Source organism: Perca fluviatilis, chromosome 14 (genome assembly GCF_010015445.1).
Source record: "Perca fluviatilis chromosome 14, GENO_Pfluv_1.0, whole genome shotgun sequence".
Lineage (NCBI taxonomy): Eukaryota > Metazoa > Chordata > Actinopteri > Perciformes > Percidae > Perca > Perca fluviatilis.
The window spans coordinates 5069418-5086298 of record NC_053125.1 but is presented as its reverse complement, the minus strand read 5'-3'; the positions used below and the strand labels follow the sequence as shown (position 1 = coordinate 5086298).

The following is a 16881-nucleotide window of genomic DNA, read 5'->3' as shown; positions in this document are numbered from 1 at the left end:
ATCCAGTAGGCTTAATTCAAGAGAAGTCACACGATCACACGAAATCTATCTTGCCAGGCTTTGAATAATGCAATTGTTGTGACTACCAAGGGTTTGGACCAATCAGTGTCCTGTTGAAGAGCTTCTGGGAGCTACAGGCGAGGTTTAGTTGTATGTGACCACACGTATTGTAGATGCTGCTAGCATCAGTTATATAAGAACGGGAAAGTACTCTTCATTGAAAGAAGAACAAAGAATGGCACAAAAGGCCTTTCTTGATGAAAAGATGTTTTTGCTTTTTCTCCCGACTGGCTGGATCAAGAGTTTCATAGATAGATCAGATCATCCAATCACCTGCCACGTATTTTTTTTGAAAGGGCCTGCCCTTTTTCAAACAGTTTCCAACGATGGCTTCTCAGATGGTTCTATGTAACAAACCATCTGGTGCATCAGGTTAGTCTAGCCTTACCGTAGAGCATTTGTAGAGTAGAGTAAGGATAGTTATAGCCAAAGCCCCGTTCCCATGCAAGCTGATATTGCTGAGGCAGCGTGGGAGTCCAAGCCATTTCTTGATGAATGTTATAACTGTTATCTCCAGAAAACTTGTTCCCATATAATGTTTTTTTGCAAAATAATGTTTTTCTTTGCAAAATATATACTTTAATTCTGAAAACATTACAATTTATTTCTTGTAAAAATATGACTTTATCTTATAATATAATTACTTGTTGACAATTAAGACTTGATTCTCATAACATAATGACTTAATTCTGAAAATATAACAAATTATCAGAAAATTCAATCATAATGTTACAAATTCTGGTTTTAAATTACATCATCTTACAATAGAATGACTTTGTAAAATTACGATTCAGCCTCATTACACTGAGTTTATTCTTGAAATATTCAAACTTTTCCTAATAAAAGCATAACTTTATCTATGGATTACAACTTTATTCACATAATATTGACTTAACCCTATTCTCCGACTACTACAGTGTTTCTTGTACAATTAACAAATACAAATTAACTTCATGCTTGTTATATTGAGGCATTTTCTTGTAAGAATTATGCATTAATTTCATAATATTATGGCTTTTGTAAATTTGAAAACTTCATTTTCAAAATCTCAGATTTATCTATTTTTGGCCCTAATGACCCCCCATACAAGAGGCACATTTTTAGGTCAGATTGTTTACTTCCTGCACATATCAGAATGACAGGATTCAATTCTGCTTTAATTTTCTCATCTCTTGTAATTTTTATTTTCAGTAGCTTAGCTTTAATTGACGTCTTTGCAAATGTTCTGTGGTTAATTTGCTCTCCTTTTTTTAATTGTCTCCACTTTATTACAGTAAAAAGAAATTCTAGTATCCAAATCTTCTGCCATCTGTCTAAAATCGCTACTTTGCATTCTTATTCATCTTCCATCTGTCCTCTTTTCCTCCTCTAAATCACTGCAACAGCCTGTTTTCAGTCCATCATTTTCCTTTTTATCTCGCCTTGAGATGTAGTTTTCAGGGAAATGAGTGGGTTGTGTGTCCCTCAGAGAATGCATCAGGCAGAGGTGGAGATAAGACTTGAAACAGTGGAGAGATAGGAGGTAAAGGAAACAGTGTGTGTGTTTGTGTGTGTGTGAGAGAGAGAACGGAGAGAGAGAGAAAGAGAGAGAGAGAGTGCATGTCAGTGCGCAACCAAAACAAATGTATAGGAGGTAAAGGCAACAGTGTGTGTGTGTGTATGTGTGTGTGTGTGTGTGTGTGTGTGCATGTGTGAGAGAGAGAAAGAAAGAGAGAGAGAGAGAGAGAGAGAGAGAGAGAGAGAGAGAGAGAGCATGTCAGTGTGCAACCAAAACAAATGTCCTACACCACGGAGGGGGAGAGAGTGTGAGAGAGAGAGAGAGAGAGAGAGAGAGAGAGTGGGCAGAGAGTGTGTAGAGAGGCAAAGGAGAGTGTAGCGGCATTAAGCAGCTCAGAGATCAGTGGATGCTGACAGACGCACAGCTGCTGATGGGAAAAGGGGAAACAGCAAAGACAAGATTGTCACACTCCAGAAGAAAGAGAGAGAGAGAGGAGGAGAGCAGATATACTGTCCATGTTCATCCTCATCATTCCGGGGATTAGGATTGGAGGACAGCAGCCTTTCAGCAGCCACAGACGGACGGTACGTTACCAACGCACACCTGCACGAATCAAAGTTAATCATCAGATTCAGTGAAGGTCAGTGCAACCAAGACGGTGTTTATGAACAGGTCCAGTTGGAATGTTGTCTTTTTTCCTCTCAATTTTCTATGATACTATTTGAATAGAATGATTAGTGCCAATGGATGTTTTCGGAGACTGTCAATATTACCTGCAAATGCCAGCCCAAACTAATATTCAAAATGAAGATTCTAATTCAAAATGTTTGTCTTTTGCATGGGCATTTGATCCCTGATTTCATCAGTGACAGGCTCATACCAGTCTACTGTGCCTTGGTAACTGCTGTCAGAATGCGACTATAATTTTCTCAGTGGAAGTCATTAATCAGACCTGCCCAATGTAAGACTGGAGTGTTCTTTGAAGGACAGCAAATAACAGTTACTGTCTAGAGTGATTAAGTTATTAATCCCGTTTATAGTAGATATATATAGGTTTCAGGAGTGGAGGGTGAAAACATGTACTTAAAAATGTGTATGTGTATATACTAGTGCAGTATTGCTGCTTACAGTGTTCTCAAGAACCGGCCGCTCATCCAAACGAGACATTGTCCTTTCTTGGGTCCTGTCATATTTGCATATTATGCTAAGAGAATACATGTCATTTCAGTATACTAGATCAGTTGTTCTCAGCCTAGGGGTCGGGACCCCCCAAAGGGGGTCGCGGGATATTTTCTGGGGGTTGCCAGATGGTTTGGGTTATAATAAATGAAATAACATATTCTAGACTGGGGAATGGCTTTTACATTACGGTGTGAGTTAGGTACATTCCATGTGTTGTATTCAAAGCTTCAATTGTAAATCAGCAGGTCCTGGAACACATAAAAGGGGTCTAAAGGCGGGTCAGGGGGAGAGACAAAGTCACAAACGCATCAAAAGTCCACAGAGCCTGGAGCACATTGGACAAGGCTAGGTGCTAGCTGCTAAAAGTCAACTGTCATTACAACAAAGCATTATTTGTTTACATGTATTGATCTGAGCATTCAGAAAAATCCCTCAAAATCAACAGGGTGTGGCGTGTAGAAACAGCAGTTTGTCAGTCTGTTGAACAGACAGATGGACAAACAGACAGACCGACATGACAGATGGAGACTCTTTCCATTTTAGATGTATTTAAAACAATTTGAATGTATATAAATGTTACAAATGCAGGGCATATCTATATATTTATACTGTATGTATATAGATGAATCAATCTTGTAAATAACACTTCCATAATAATGGTAATATATACAAAATGAAATAGAAATTGAATGCAAATCTCTGTATTGTTAATGCACTAACACCTCTTAACACCATGTTTACTTTCCTTGGTAGAGACTTGACGCTTTTCCATGAAAGAATATATTTAGAACTAGTTGCCAGTTTAGCAGTCTAATACAACATTCCTGCAATCAATCCTTTATAAATGTAGAATGCTCAGTTGGTGCTGAAACTGGTTCTTGGTTCTTTTGGAGGATGCAGTTTGTCGTACTGTTAAACCTGATAACATTATACAGAGAGGTGTTTGTTATTTAGCCTACTATCATTGATATATGGGGTGGACAAGATAATGGAAACTGGATTTATTGCAGGACTGTTGTATTACTCTTGTAGCTGTATTACTGCACAATGTAATGCCTTCTCCTCAGGCTGCATACTGCAACCTCCACCAAAAAGGTAGGCACACTGTATGTAGCCTGAGAGACGGAACCCAGGGCAAAAAATAAAATAAAAAATCCAAGCACTCGCTGCACCACTTGCTGTTGTACCTTTGTACCTGTCAACAACGTTTTTGAGAGATTTTACTGACAATTATCACAACTGAAGCAATTGTTGTGAGATGTTCATTTGATATATAATCAAACTAGCTGATAAGAATAACAGAAAAATAAACCCACTGTGTCAAGCAAAAAATGCCAAACATCCCCCACTTCCAGCCTCTCTTTAGTGATGATTTGCTACAAGAAATATGACAGTGTCCCCTTGGACTCTCTTGCAATTTTCAATATTTTATTGCCCAAATGATTGATCAGTTAATCAAGAAAATAATTGTCAGATTAAATAAAAATCAAAAAACACCCATTAGTTGTGGCTCTAAATCAAACATATAATGGAATATCAAATAGTAATTTAGCAATTTCGATCACAACTAAATCTTGTGTCATGCAGGCCCGGATTATCCATATGGGCACTTGGGCCAGTGCCCAGCGGCACCAACCATTCACAACCAGTGGGGGGGGCACCACATGACACAAGCTTTAACAATATTTTCTGTAAATTGTTATATTATTCACTTGACATTGTTGAAAGATCATACATTACTCGTTTATGAACACTAATTTCACAATAATAATACGTTATAAATAAATCAATATTACATGACCACTATCACTCCCCCTCCTCAATCTGTCAGAGTTGAGTTTGTCCACAGGTACGCGCAAAGGTATCATTTGGGGGATGGGGGGAGGGGGGTTTAACAATAAACAAAAGTTGCCAGTTTAACCCCCCAAAAAATGTTATCATAATGATGAATGTAAAATATTAACTGTTATAAAAAATTATAAGTGGTTGACTTTCTTGATTAAATGTAAATGGCTCGCAAAGAAAAAATGTATTTCACACAAACCCCCCCACCTCTGGGTGAGACATGGTTGCGCCCAAACCTCACAGCACAGCCGATGCGCTTTGTGAATTTATTCAGTAAGCAGAGAAGTGTAAAAGACCGGTCCACAGTCTGCGCTTCTTTTCCTAGAACTTGTATTTCTTTCAGAGGACTTTGTGCAATAAATCCATATTCTTAAATCTAATATTGATAGTCTTTTGTCCATATCTTATTCATTTTAGGTCCTTTTATTATCGTTAGCTGTGATGCTAAAACAGTTTTAGCTTTCCCATGATGCTTTTGAAAGTTTTTGAACAATCAGAGGAGTTGCTTTCAGGGCCCGTGAAATAAAGTCAGAAAAATACACATTTGACTGACCTGCAATGGTGCAATATATAGTATTGATTTTTGCTTTTTGAATTAATTGATAGACATTTAGAATTGAGACATTTGAATATAGTGCTCACTGCTCATATGCCTACATGTATGTAGTTGGACAAGTTAGTAAATTACATTTGAGAAAATCCCCTTGTTTATGTCTGATATCTTTGCAAGGAGGACAGCATGAGTAAAGGGGGTGGTGGTGGTGGTGGGGGGCGGCTTTGAGGTAGAGTGCCCAGGGGCACCACATTGTCTTAATATGGGCCTGGTGTCATGCCAATGAAAATGCTAAATCATAAAATGTATTATCTTGCAATCGTTGTCAGTCTTTCCTACCAGGCATATCAACACCAGACAATTGCTTTTGAGAGGTGTGGTAGAAATGCATTACATTAAAGTGTGACTGTATTTCACTGGAAAAGGATTACAACACCGGGATGTACAACAGTCTGCAGCTAAAGACACAGAGGAGACTCGCTGCACTTTGAGAAAGCATGACGGGACATTGTGTTGTTTGTGTCCGGCTCCGTAAGCATGTGTTGCATTCAATGTTATTGTAAAATACCCTTCTGCCATCTAGTGTTTCTTTTTGTTGTTTAACAGGAAACAACAACCAAAATTATTAGCAATAAACAAGCCTTTCTTTAACCTCAATTTTTTTATTTTTGTTATTCAGGATAAAATACTATTTCAGTTGCACTTTGAGGACACATCTGCTGTTTTGCACAGTTTATATAAATTAAGGAATATTTTTCAGTAATTTCATTCTGTCACAAAAAGTCGTGAGAAAATCGTATCGTGAACTTAAAATCGTGAATTGTATCGAATCGTGAGTTGAGTGTATCGTTACATCCCTAGTCAGTAGGCTACTGTGCGTCAGCACTAAAATGCTGCTTACTGACTGCAGTTGGTTCAGGTCAGCAGGACTCAACAGCATGCTTGTCAATTAGCTTATCAATCAGCTGATCACTTGTATTGACTGACTAGAGTGGCCAAGGCACAGTTTAAACAGCACTGTACGTATTCCATAGCCTGTTCCTGTGATTCAGGGCTGTAGCCTGGATTTTACAAGTCCTCAGGTAGGAACATCAAATAAAGAAACACTAAAGCCCCATTCAAACGGGAATAGTATTACTAGGGGACTAGTCTCGCATTGCCATACCTATCTCCACAGTGCTACGGAGTAAGGTCTGGCTAAACCACAGATACGCTCTGGGTTGTTTGCACTTCTTTAAACCATTCTTTGTGCCTTTTTTCCTTAAACCAAGTGCGCCATCTAGTTGGGTCAACGAGTACAAGTAATGGTTCATGAAGCTTAACTTGAACATCCCCAATCAGTCCCAATACGTCCCAGTTAGATAGTAAATGTCGTAAACATATTCTTTGTAAATCTTTACAATCATTCCCTGAAAGAACCGAACCAAGCAGGCCTTCTTCAAAACTCGCAATATTCAGCATGTAGCTTGCTAGCTCGAAGGTTGTTGTTTCCCAAAGTGAAGGGAGTTTGAGAACAGCAACACACAGAGAGCGGAAGGATGTCAGGCTTTATCTTGGAAATGTATTTCCGTTGATCCAGACTACTAGGGGACTTACGTACTTAGTATTACTGGGGGTGATTTAAAAACTATGCTGTGTTCTGATAAAATGCAATTCATAAATGCTTATGTGATGGTAGTTGTTACTCAATGCATTACACTACATGTACTGTGTATATGTGCTATGGAGGACATCTGTTCAAGATCATGTATGTTTATGAGATGGAGGCCCCAATGTTTTTGACCTATGAGGCATAGCCCTGCTTCTCATGGTCTAGGAAAAACAAAGTTGTTATGATGTGATTTCCTGAACATCTGGAAATCATTTAGATGTTGGACTCTGTGTGCCCAAGCAATATATATATCTATATGTATCTTTACTGGTAGAGAGACAGAAACGATGGCAACATGTTGCAACACTCTCTCCTGGTGCACTGATGAAAATGTACCTAACAGAGGCAAAATCAAAACTCATATTAATTTACACAGTTGCCAGAGCCAGCTGAGTGATTGAGGATTAAAACATTGTTGATTACTGAGAAATCCAGAGAGAGTTGTGTGGAGCTGATAGTCTTAATTAGCTTTGTAGCAACTCATTTGGTAATGGCTTGAATGCAACGGATGTTCATTAATTTAAAAAAAGTTACGCACTAAAGCTTGAAATCCAATTCAATTCAATTCAATTTTATTTATAGTATCAAATCATAACATAAGTTATCTCGAGACACTTTACAGATAGAGTAGGTCTAGACCACACTCTATAATTTACAAAGCCCCAACAATTCCAACAATTCCAGTAATTCCCTCAAGAGCAAGCAGTGCGACAGTGGCGAGGAAAAACTCCCTCTTGGGAAGAAACCTCGGACAGACCCAGGCTCTTGGTAGGCGGTGTCTGACGAGCCGGTTGGGGGTGTGATGAACAGTGGCGATAGTAGTCACATTAATAATGGAACAGTGACTGGATGTAGCGGGAAGCTGCAGGGTTCAGCAGGACGCAGCATGACATTGCAGGGCACCGCTGAGCTCAGCAGGGAGTGCAGCAGGACCACGGCGACAGCTGCAACCAGGATCTTGGTGCCAACGTTCTCCAAGGAAATACGCTGGGGGAAAAAAGCATAAGGAGTAAACTCCCCAGAAGCTAGGATTAGTAACAAGCATTTCTGGGACGGGCTGCACACAAATAGTAATAGTAATAGTAATAGTAACAGTAATAGAAAGGGAGAGGAGAGAGCAGCTCAGTGTGTCAAAGGAAGGAAGTCCCCCGGCAGTCTAGAACTATAACAGCGTAACTATAACAGGTAACTAAGAGAGACAGGTCATAAGGAGAGGTAGCTTTTTCGGGCTTAGAACTCTCCCCCTGCTGGATCGGGCTTGGCTGGCCTGCCTCCCTCTACTTTGTTATGGATTATTAATCTAACAATTATGAAGAGAAGCAGTTGGGCCAGTTAGGTGAACACTGCAACTCCTCACTCCCTAACTATAAGCTTTATCAAATAGGAGAGTTTTAAGTTCATTCTTGAATGAGGTGACAGTTTCTGCCCCCCGAACCCAGATCGGGAGCTGGTTCCATAGGAGAGGAGCCTGATAACTGAAGGCTCTAGCTCCCATTCTACTTTTAGAGACTCTAGGTACCACCAGTAACTCTGCATTCTGGGAGCGCAGTGCTCTAGTGGGACAATAGGGTATTAGGAGCTCTTCTAGATATGATGGTGCTAGACCATTTAGAGCTTTGTAGGTCAAGAGAAGGACTTTAAACTCAATCCTGGATTCAACAGGAAGCCAATGCAGAGAAGCTAATACAGGAGAAATATGATCTCTTTTCTTAGTTCTTGTGAGAACACGCGCTGCAGCATTCTGGATCAGCTGGAGAGTCTTAAGAGACTTATTTGAGCAACCTGACAGTAGGGAATTGCAATAGTCCAGCCTGGAAGTAACAAATGCATGGACTAGTTTTTCAGCGTCGTTTTGAGACAGGATATTCCTAATTTTGGCAATATTACGAAGATGAAAAAAGGCTGTTCTTGAGGTTTGTTTTAGATTGGCATTAAATGATATATCCTGATCAAAGATAACTCCTAAATTTCTAACAGTGGTGCTGGAGGCCAGGGCAATACCATCCAGAGTAGCTATATCTTTAGATAATGAAGTTCGGAGGTGTTTAGGGCCCAGCACAATAACTTCAGTTTTGTTAGGGTTTAACATCAGAAAATTATAGGTCATCCAGGATTTTATATCCTTAATGCACGCTTGAAATTTAGCTAGCTGACTGGTTTCGTCTGGTTTGATTGACAAGTATAATTGGGTGTCATCCGCATAACAGTGAAAGTTAATTGAGTGTTTTCTAATAATATTGCCTAGAGGAAGCATATATAAAGGAGAATAGAATTGGTCCAAGCACTGAGCCTTGAGGAACCCCATGGCTAACTTTAGCGTACTTGGAGGATTTATCATTAACATTCACAAATTGAGATCGATCAGAGAAATAGGACCTAAACCAACTCAGAGCAATTCCTTTAATGCCAACCAAGTTTTCCAATCTCTGTAACAGGATTGAATGGTCAATAGTGTCAAATGCAGCACTAAGATCTAGTAAAACAAGAATGGAGACAAGACCTTTGTCTGCAGCAGTTAAAAGGTCGTTAGTAATTTTCACCAGTGCCGTCTCTGTGCTATGATTCTTTCTAAATCCTGATTGAAAGTCATCAAATAAACTATTGCTATGTAGAAAATCACATAACTGATTAGCAACCACCTTCTCAAGGATCTTGGATAGAAAGGGAAGGTTAGATATAGGTCTATAGTTTGCTAAGACCTCAGGATCCAGGGTGGTTTTTTTCAGAAGAGGTTTTATCACAGCTACTTTAAATGACTGTGGTACATAACCTGTTAATAGAGACATATTGATCATATCTAGTAATGAGGTGTTAACCACAGGTAATGCTTCTTTGAGTAGTCTCGTTGGGATGGGGTCTAAGAGACAGGTAGATGGCTTAGCTGAGGATATCTTTAACATTAATTGTTGAAGGTCTATAGGATAAAAGCAGTCTAAGTATATGTCGAGACTAGTCGTTATTTCTAGCGACTCTGCGTTTAAAGGTGAACCATTAGAAGTTGAGTGTAAAAGGTGATGAATTTTATCTCTAATTGTTGTAATTTTATCATTAAAGAAGCTCATGAAGTCATCACTACTCAGAGCTAGAGGAATAAATGGCTCAGTAGAGCTGTGGCTATCTGTCAGCCTGGCGACAGTGCTGAAAAGAAACCTTGGGTTGTTCTTGTTTTCTTCTATTAGTGATGAGTAATAGTCTGATCTGGCCTTTCTTAGGGCCTTCCTATAGGTTTTGAGACTTTCTTGCCAATCCAAACGAGATTCTTCCACTTTTGTGGAACGCCACTTACATTTCGAGAATTTGTTTTAATTTCCAAGTTTGGGAGTTATACCAAGGTGCTAGTTTCCTTTGCTTCATCATCTTCTTTTTCAGGGGAGCAACGGAGTCTAAGGTCGTCCGTAGGCATGTCGTAGCAACCGGGCTTCATACAAATGCATCAATTTGAGAGGGACTGAGGTTAACATACAGGTCCTCTGTTATGTTAAGGCATGACATAGAGTCGAATGCTGTTGGAATATCTTCTTTAAATTTAGCTATAGCACTGTCAGATAGGCATCTGGTGTAGGAGCTTTTATCTAATTTAATATAATCAGGTAGTAAGAATTCGAAAGTGATTAAAGAATGATCTGATAATACCGAATTCTGCAAAAATATTATTAAATCCTCAATTTCAATACCATATGCCAGCACAAGGTCGAGGGTGTGGTTAAAACTTGTGCACACTCTGACTGAAACCGATTGAATCCAGTAATGAGTTGAAAGCAGTACTAAGGCTGTCATTGTCAACGTCCACATGGATATTAAAATCACCTACAAGAAGTACTTGGTCTGATTTAAGGACTAAACATGATAAAAACTCTGAGAATTCAGATAAAAATTCAGAATACGGACCTGGAGCCCTGTAAATAACAACGAATATAATTGGCTGTAATGTCAGCAGTAGACATTCATAATGTCAATGAATGTCAGCAGTAGGCAGATTTAGTCTTGATTCGTTCATTTATTTCCACATCTTAAGTTTGCACTCACAGTACCAAGAGTATAGACATCACCTCGTTGCGTTTTGTGAATTTATGAGCAAACTTTCCTGTCCTGCCAAGTCACGGAGGATTAAAAAACATGGACTCTTCAGAAGAGGCCAATGCAACGGTACTTCTGCGTTTTCTCTTCAGATTGTTTCTGTCTAAATCTGATGGAGACTTTTTGCGTCAATAACAAACGCCATCTGAACGAGCATCGGTGTTTGACACGATGGGAGTGAGAATGTGTTGCATCTTTCAAAATTTCCCTCATCTGATTGATTTGAGCTTGCTCTTTCTGCGAATAGGTTCTTCACGGTGGGTAGCGACGAGCCTCCTGAATTTGCACCCAAATTGCTGTTGAACTTTACTTTATAATTGCCAACACAGCCTCCATTATTCTCGAACGGAAAAGAGGCAGAAAAAAGGTGCGGAAAAAACTATAAAACCTGCAACAACAAAAATAGAACCTCAAATTACTGAGATGCCACTTTTCATTATCCCATTACCTGTGTGTTTGGCAAAATATGGCATTTAATTTCCGTTGGAAATTGTTTTACTTAAAAAGGGGTGAAGTGTAAATGGTGCGACTGCTTTGGGGGGCCAGGACCCTGAGGGCTTGGACAGGCTTAGCTGTGCCAATGTTTCAGTTGGTTTGTGGCAATTTGATTAAATTCAGATTTCTTTGTTAAAATGCTAATAAATTAGACAATGAAGAATACTAAGCTTACTAAGTGCACTTACTAAAACCAAATTAGACCCTGGATGGATTATGGATCATTATTTCAGACAGGTGTATTGTTTGGTTTCTGAGGCTCTGAGGAAAACATAAATAAGCTGCCAAACTGTAGTCTGCCGTGTGCTGTGTGCACTGTAATCGATGGGTACTTGAAGGGAATTGTGTTTTGTTTATTTTGCATTTACCCTGCAGCATTAACCTACTTCTCATCCTAACAGTACAGGTTTTCTTTCGCTCTCTGGGAAATAGTTATTGGGAAGAACTATACAAATACAGTTCATTCAGATTAACTTAGGACCTACTTACATTGGAATAATTCAAAGCATTCTCAAACGAACGGGATCGAATGATATTATATGAAAAGTTAAGCACAACAAGATATCCTACGAATTTATGGCGACTGTCATGTGACAACCGGTCGCGTGAGTTTAGCAGTCTTTACAGTTAAATTAAGCCAACAAAAGGTGAATGTGAGCCGGGTACAGAGCACCGTGAGGTTACGGTCGTTGAAGTTAGGTTTAGCTGACAAAAAGTGACGACGACAGTTAAGTTTAGACACCAAAACAACTAGTTAAGAAAAAAAGATTGTGGTCTGTATTATGAGGGATTTCCCATTTTCGGGTCAATATATCCCTGCCTCTGCTGAATTATTTTTTATTCCCGGTGGAGATAAAATGTATCCCCCTTCAAAGTGATCGATGCTACTTCACCAACAGACCATATATTATATACCTAAAATAGAAGTATTTTAACTTAAAAGCACTGTAACGTGAAGTCTATAGTGCGATAAAATCAGAGTTGCTGGTTGTATTTAGCCGCTCAACGCATTCTCATGAACATTCTCTATGATATCGTACAAAAATGTATGCATACCAAAACGTATGATGTCCTACGAAATTAGCAGACTGCCGACTGGTCACGTGACGCTGTGTGGTCCGTGACGTCGGCTGGCTACGAGCTCCATGACGCCGAGCGGCAGTTGCTAGTTGTTTAAGCCGCTACATAGCTTCGTGACACTGGCTACAGACCTCCGTTGTATCAGCGGTAGTTGGTGAGTCAGTTACCCAAAAATAGGTGACTTTGAGCCGGGTACAGAGCACCGCGACCTGCCGGTAGTTTCGGCGGACATTACGGTTAAATTTAGTCGACAAAATATGAACGTTTTGCCGCGACGAAAGTTAAGATTAGGCACCAAAACGACCAGTTAAGATTAGGAAAAAGATCATGGTTTTGATTAAAACACTCTTAAGGAACACTTATTTTCTGGGTGAAAGGCTTGTCGTTAACGCACACCCATACACCCCGACCTCCTCTCTACGCGGCCGGCTGTGTTCTTATACAGCGGCCGTCAATCTAGTGAGCAATACAGCAAAAAACAACATGAAATGCTTACGAATTAGGAAATGCTTACGAAACAGTGCTTAACTTTTCGTAGCTTTTGGAACGAATGGTTCATGAGAACAAGCTGGGCCGCTACAGAGCTCCGGGACGCCGGCTACCAGCGGCAGTTGTTTAGCCTCCAATACGTGACTGTGAGCCGGCTACAGGCACCGCCAGATGGTAGTGGAGTTTAGCGAGAAAAAATGAGCGTCACGTGGTGATCACAGTTAAGTTTAGGCACCAAATGACTCGTTAAGTAACAACTTATTTATATAGCGCCTTTCATGAAACCCAAGGACATTTTACAGAATTATAGTGGCTATACTAAGGGAGGTTTGAGGCTGTGATAAACAAGTGGTGTTTCAGGAGTTTTGTATAAATGTCCAGGGATGTAGCATTTCGGATGTCTGCAGGGAGGGTGTTCCAGAGGGATGGGAATGGAGAGCAGGCCAGCGTCTGAGGACCGCAGGTTTCGGAGTGGTTTGTATGGATGGAGGAGGTCTGAGAGGTACTGTGGGGCCAGGGCATGGAGGGATTTGCAGGTGAGAAGGATGATTTTATATTTGACTTGATTGGGAGCCAGGGAAGGTGGATGAGGGTTGGGGTGATGTGCTGCCAAGTTGAGGAAAAAAATGAGACACTACCGAGGAACGAACGAGCATTTCCTGGGTAAAAGTATTTTGTTTTCGCCACAAAGTGAACGCCGCTCTCCGGCTTGAAAGCGATTATTTTTTGAGATTCATAAATAAGTGTTTGGCATGCCTGGCCGAGTGGCTCTATATCCATGGTATTGAAAGGGGGATTTAATTCTTGCATGTTTTGTTTTGCATGATCAACCCTCACATCAGCAGTTGTTAGGGGAAGGGAGTGTACGGAAGTTAATCTGTGACAAAACTATTGAGAAAGCACTACACACTGGATCCACATCTGGATTTCAATCGAAATGTCCAGATTTGAGAGCTCTGTGTGTGCAGAACAGGTTTTGCATCACTGTAATTGATATTTTAAAACTGTAAGTGGTCAGATTTGAGTGAGCAGTAGGATTTCCTTTGCTTAATTTTTTCAGACTTGTGTGATTAGATAATGTTGTCACTGAAAACACTGATGACATATATATTTTTAATTATATTTAGGCTACATTATTTTTGTCTATCTTCTACAGAACTTGATTTAGCTGCTTGATTTTTTTAGGACTAACAAGCTGCAATTTGCATTTCAGTCATGCTGCGTCTCTGCCTGTTATGTCAGCTAACATTGCCAGTTGTTGGATGGATGTTCATAATGTTCCAAAACATAATCAAACCAAACTGTGTGGGGTAATTTTTGCTTCCTCTCAAAAATCAACGAACTGCTCAAGCTCTCCAAACTTGGATTGCAGCCTAATTATGGCTTCAATCTGCTTCGTGCTCACACAATAATTTTCAGTAGTGGAATGTAACTAAGTACATTTATTCAAGTACTGTACTTAAGTACAAATTTGAGGTACTTGTACTTTACTTGAGTCTTTTCTTTTCATGCCATTTTCTACTTCTACTCCGCTACATTTCAGAGAGAAGTATTGTACTTTTTACTCTACTACATTCATCTGACAGCTTTAGTTACTAGTTACTTTACACATTAAGACTTTTGCAAAGAAAAAGCATGTAGTTTATAAAATCAGATTTTTTTATTATAAATTAGACTAACCAACAATATAATGGCCTACAAGTCCAGCAGAAATGATTAGACAATTAAACACACAACTATTTGGATAGTTTCCAGTTTCTAAAATGTGAGGATTTTTCAGCTTTGAGTACTTTTACTTTTAATCCTTTCAGTACATTTTCCTGATGATACTTACATACTTTGACTTAAGTAACATTTACTTGTAATTGAGTATTATTACAGTGTGTTAATAGTACTTTTACATAAGCAAAAGATCTAAATACTTCTTCCAACACTGGTAGTTTTGTCATCAATTAAACTCGGCAATGGTGTCCCTCACTCAGGCTTCACACTCACATTTACTATGCTCAGATATTTGGAACATTTGTGTCACAAGCCTACATCTTTGTGTCACCAGCCAGTGGTGTAAGGGGGTTATGAGGGGCCGCAGCGCACACTATTATGAGGGGCCCTTTTATGTTTGAAAGGCATGACTCCTCGCTTGGTTTACAGATTGTCTGTCTAGACAGATTCTGCGCCTAAACGCGCATATTACATGTTTAGGGTTAATCAATGCTATATTTAAACTGGCAAAGCCCTGCAAAAGCTAGATGATGCAACAAACTAAAACTAAATTGCCTTCCAATGGAATATAAAAGCATGGAATTATTATTTTAATGCATGATGAATGTGTTTCTTACTAGAAATTGCATCACTCAATATAATTAATGCTTAACCTCTTAAGATATATTGTATCCGGTTTGAAGTCATAATTACAGACTGATGGTGTTATTTTAAGGCTTCTCTGTGTTATTTGTGAAAAGTGTGGCAATGCTTAATTTTATATATATATATATCTATATCTATATATATATATATATATATATATATATATATATATATATATATATATATATATCTATATATCTATCTGTCATTTTAAGTGTATCCGGATAAAATCCAGATGAGATTTAAAAGTAAATTTTCATTTACAATAGTAAAGTGGTTTTTTTTTTTACACCTTTGTTTGTTTTCTCTGGTCCGAATCAGTTCATGAGTTTGGTTCAGTTTCATTTCACACATCACACAAACTAAAATGCATTTCTACAAACCACGCAAGAATATTCACTCCGCTTATTGGTCAGATGTGTCAAGAAAGTAACTACAGGAAGAAGGTCCTGTGTTCTGGAATAGTGCATATTTCATATTCCTCTCAATGAGAGGCAAGCGGGCAAGTAGGGGGGGTGCGAGAAGTGGGCGCAATCCCTTGTCGCGTTTGTGCACATCACATGCCTGCCCGCTGCAAGAGTTGAATTGTGTGGTACTTTTTCCTATGCGAGTGGCGCGCAGTGCAAATCATTGAACATGTGACTGATTCTTGCCGTTTGTTTTTTAAACCGTTATCAGGACAAAGACAGTGGGGCTTTTGCTTGTCACACAGCACAAGACGGGAGCTGTGTTCCCTCATTCACTCACTCGCTATTCCCTATATAGTGTTTATTAACTAGTGAACTACATAGGGAAGAAACAAACGAGATTTCGGACACTACACTGAAAACACATTATTGCGTGACTTGCGGGAGTAAATGCGGCCGTTGTTTCTGTGACGGAGCATCATGTAAACAAACCCAAACTAAAATACTTTTAATACGTTCCTGAAACAAACCGAGCACTCAGGAGAATAGTAAAAGGTTGTATATATGTTGCATGTTACATTTAAACTGGTTAGAAACAAATGTCCGCTCCATTTTTCCTTTTTAGTTTTCGCGGGTGCTTCTGCTTCTTCTTCTCCTCCGGGAAAACACAGCCACGTTGCATTGTGGTTTACAGTAGTAAAATGTAGTGTACATCGAATGTACAATCAAATTAGCAGTGCATTGTGGGTATTCATTAGTGGACTATATAGGGAATGAAATTTACCGCAGAGAATTCGTACACCACTACAAAATGGCGAACACACTATATAGTGCACTATTTCCGTGATAGGGAATGATTTCAAACACAGCTTCGATGTATCGGGTAGTGTCAGGTTTGAACTTAAATGAGGCTTTAGATTTACGGCTATGCTAATTTAGCTAACTTTAGCTATCAACAATAACAGTCTGTGGTTAGGAAAGATAGAGGGCCCTATTTTAACGATCTGAAACGCAAGTATGAAACGTAAAACGCAAGTAGCTTTGTGGGCGGATCTCGGGCGCTGTTGTTATTATCCCGGCGGGATAAATGACTCTTGCGCCCGACGCAAATCTAAAATGGGTTGGTCTGAAGTAGCTAGTTGTGGTTTGGGCGTAACGTGCAATAAACCAATCAGAG

The 16881-nt window shown here is 39.4% G+C and overlaps 1 protein-coding gene across 2 annotated transcripts in view; it reads left to right on the top strand.

Moving 5' to 3' along the window:
* Positions 1 to 1907: 1907 nt before the first annotated feature.
* Positions 1908 to 16881, top strand: part of sstr1b (somatostatin receptor 1b) — a 46274-nt gene continuing 31300 nt past the window's right edge. The window contains exon 1 of one of the 2 annotated variants that reach the window (XM_039823408.1): positions 1908 to 2142. The gene's annotated coding sequence lies outside the window, so the exon portion shown is untranslated. Of the gene's footprint in view, positions 2199 to 16881 lie in introns of both variants that reach the window. The other variant, XM_039823407.1, reaches the window with a different exon arrangement.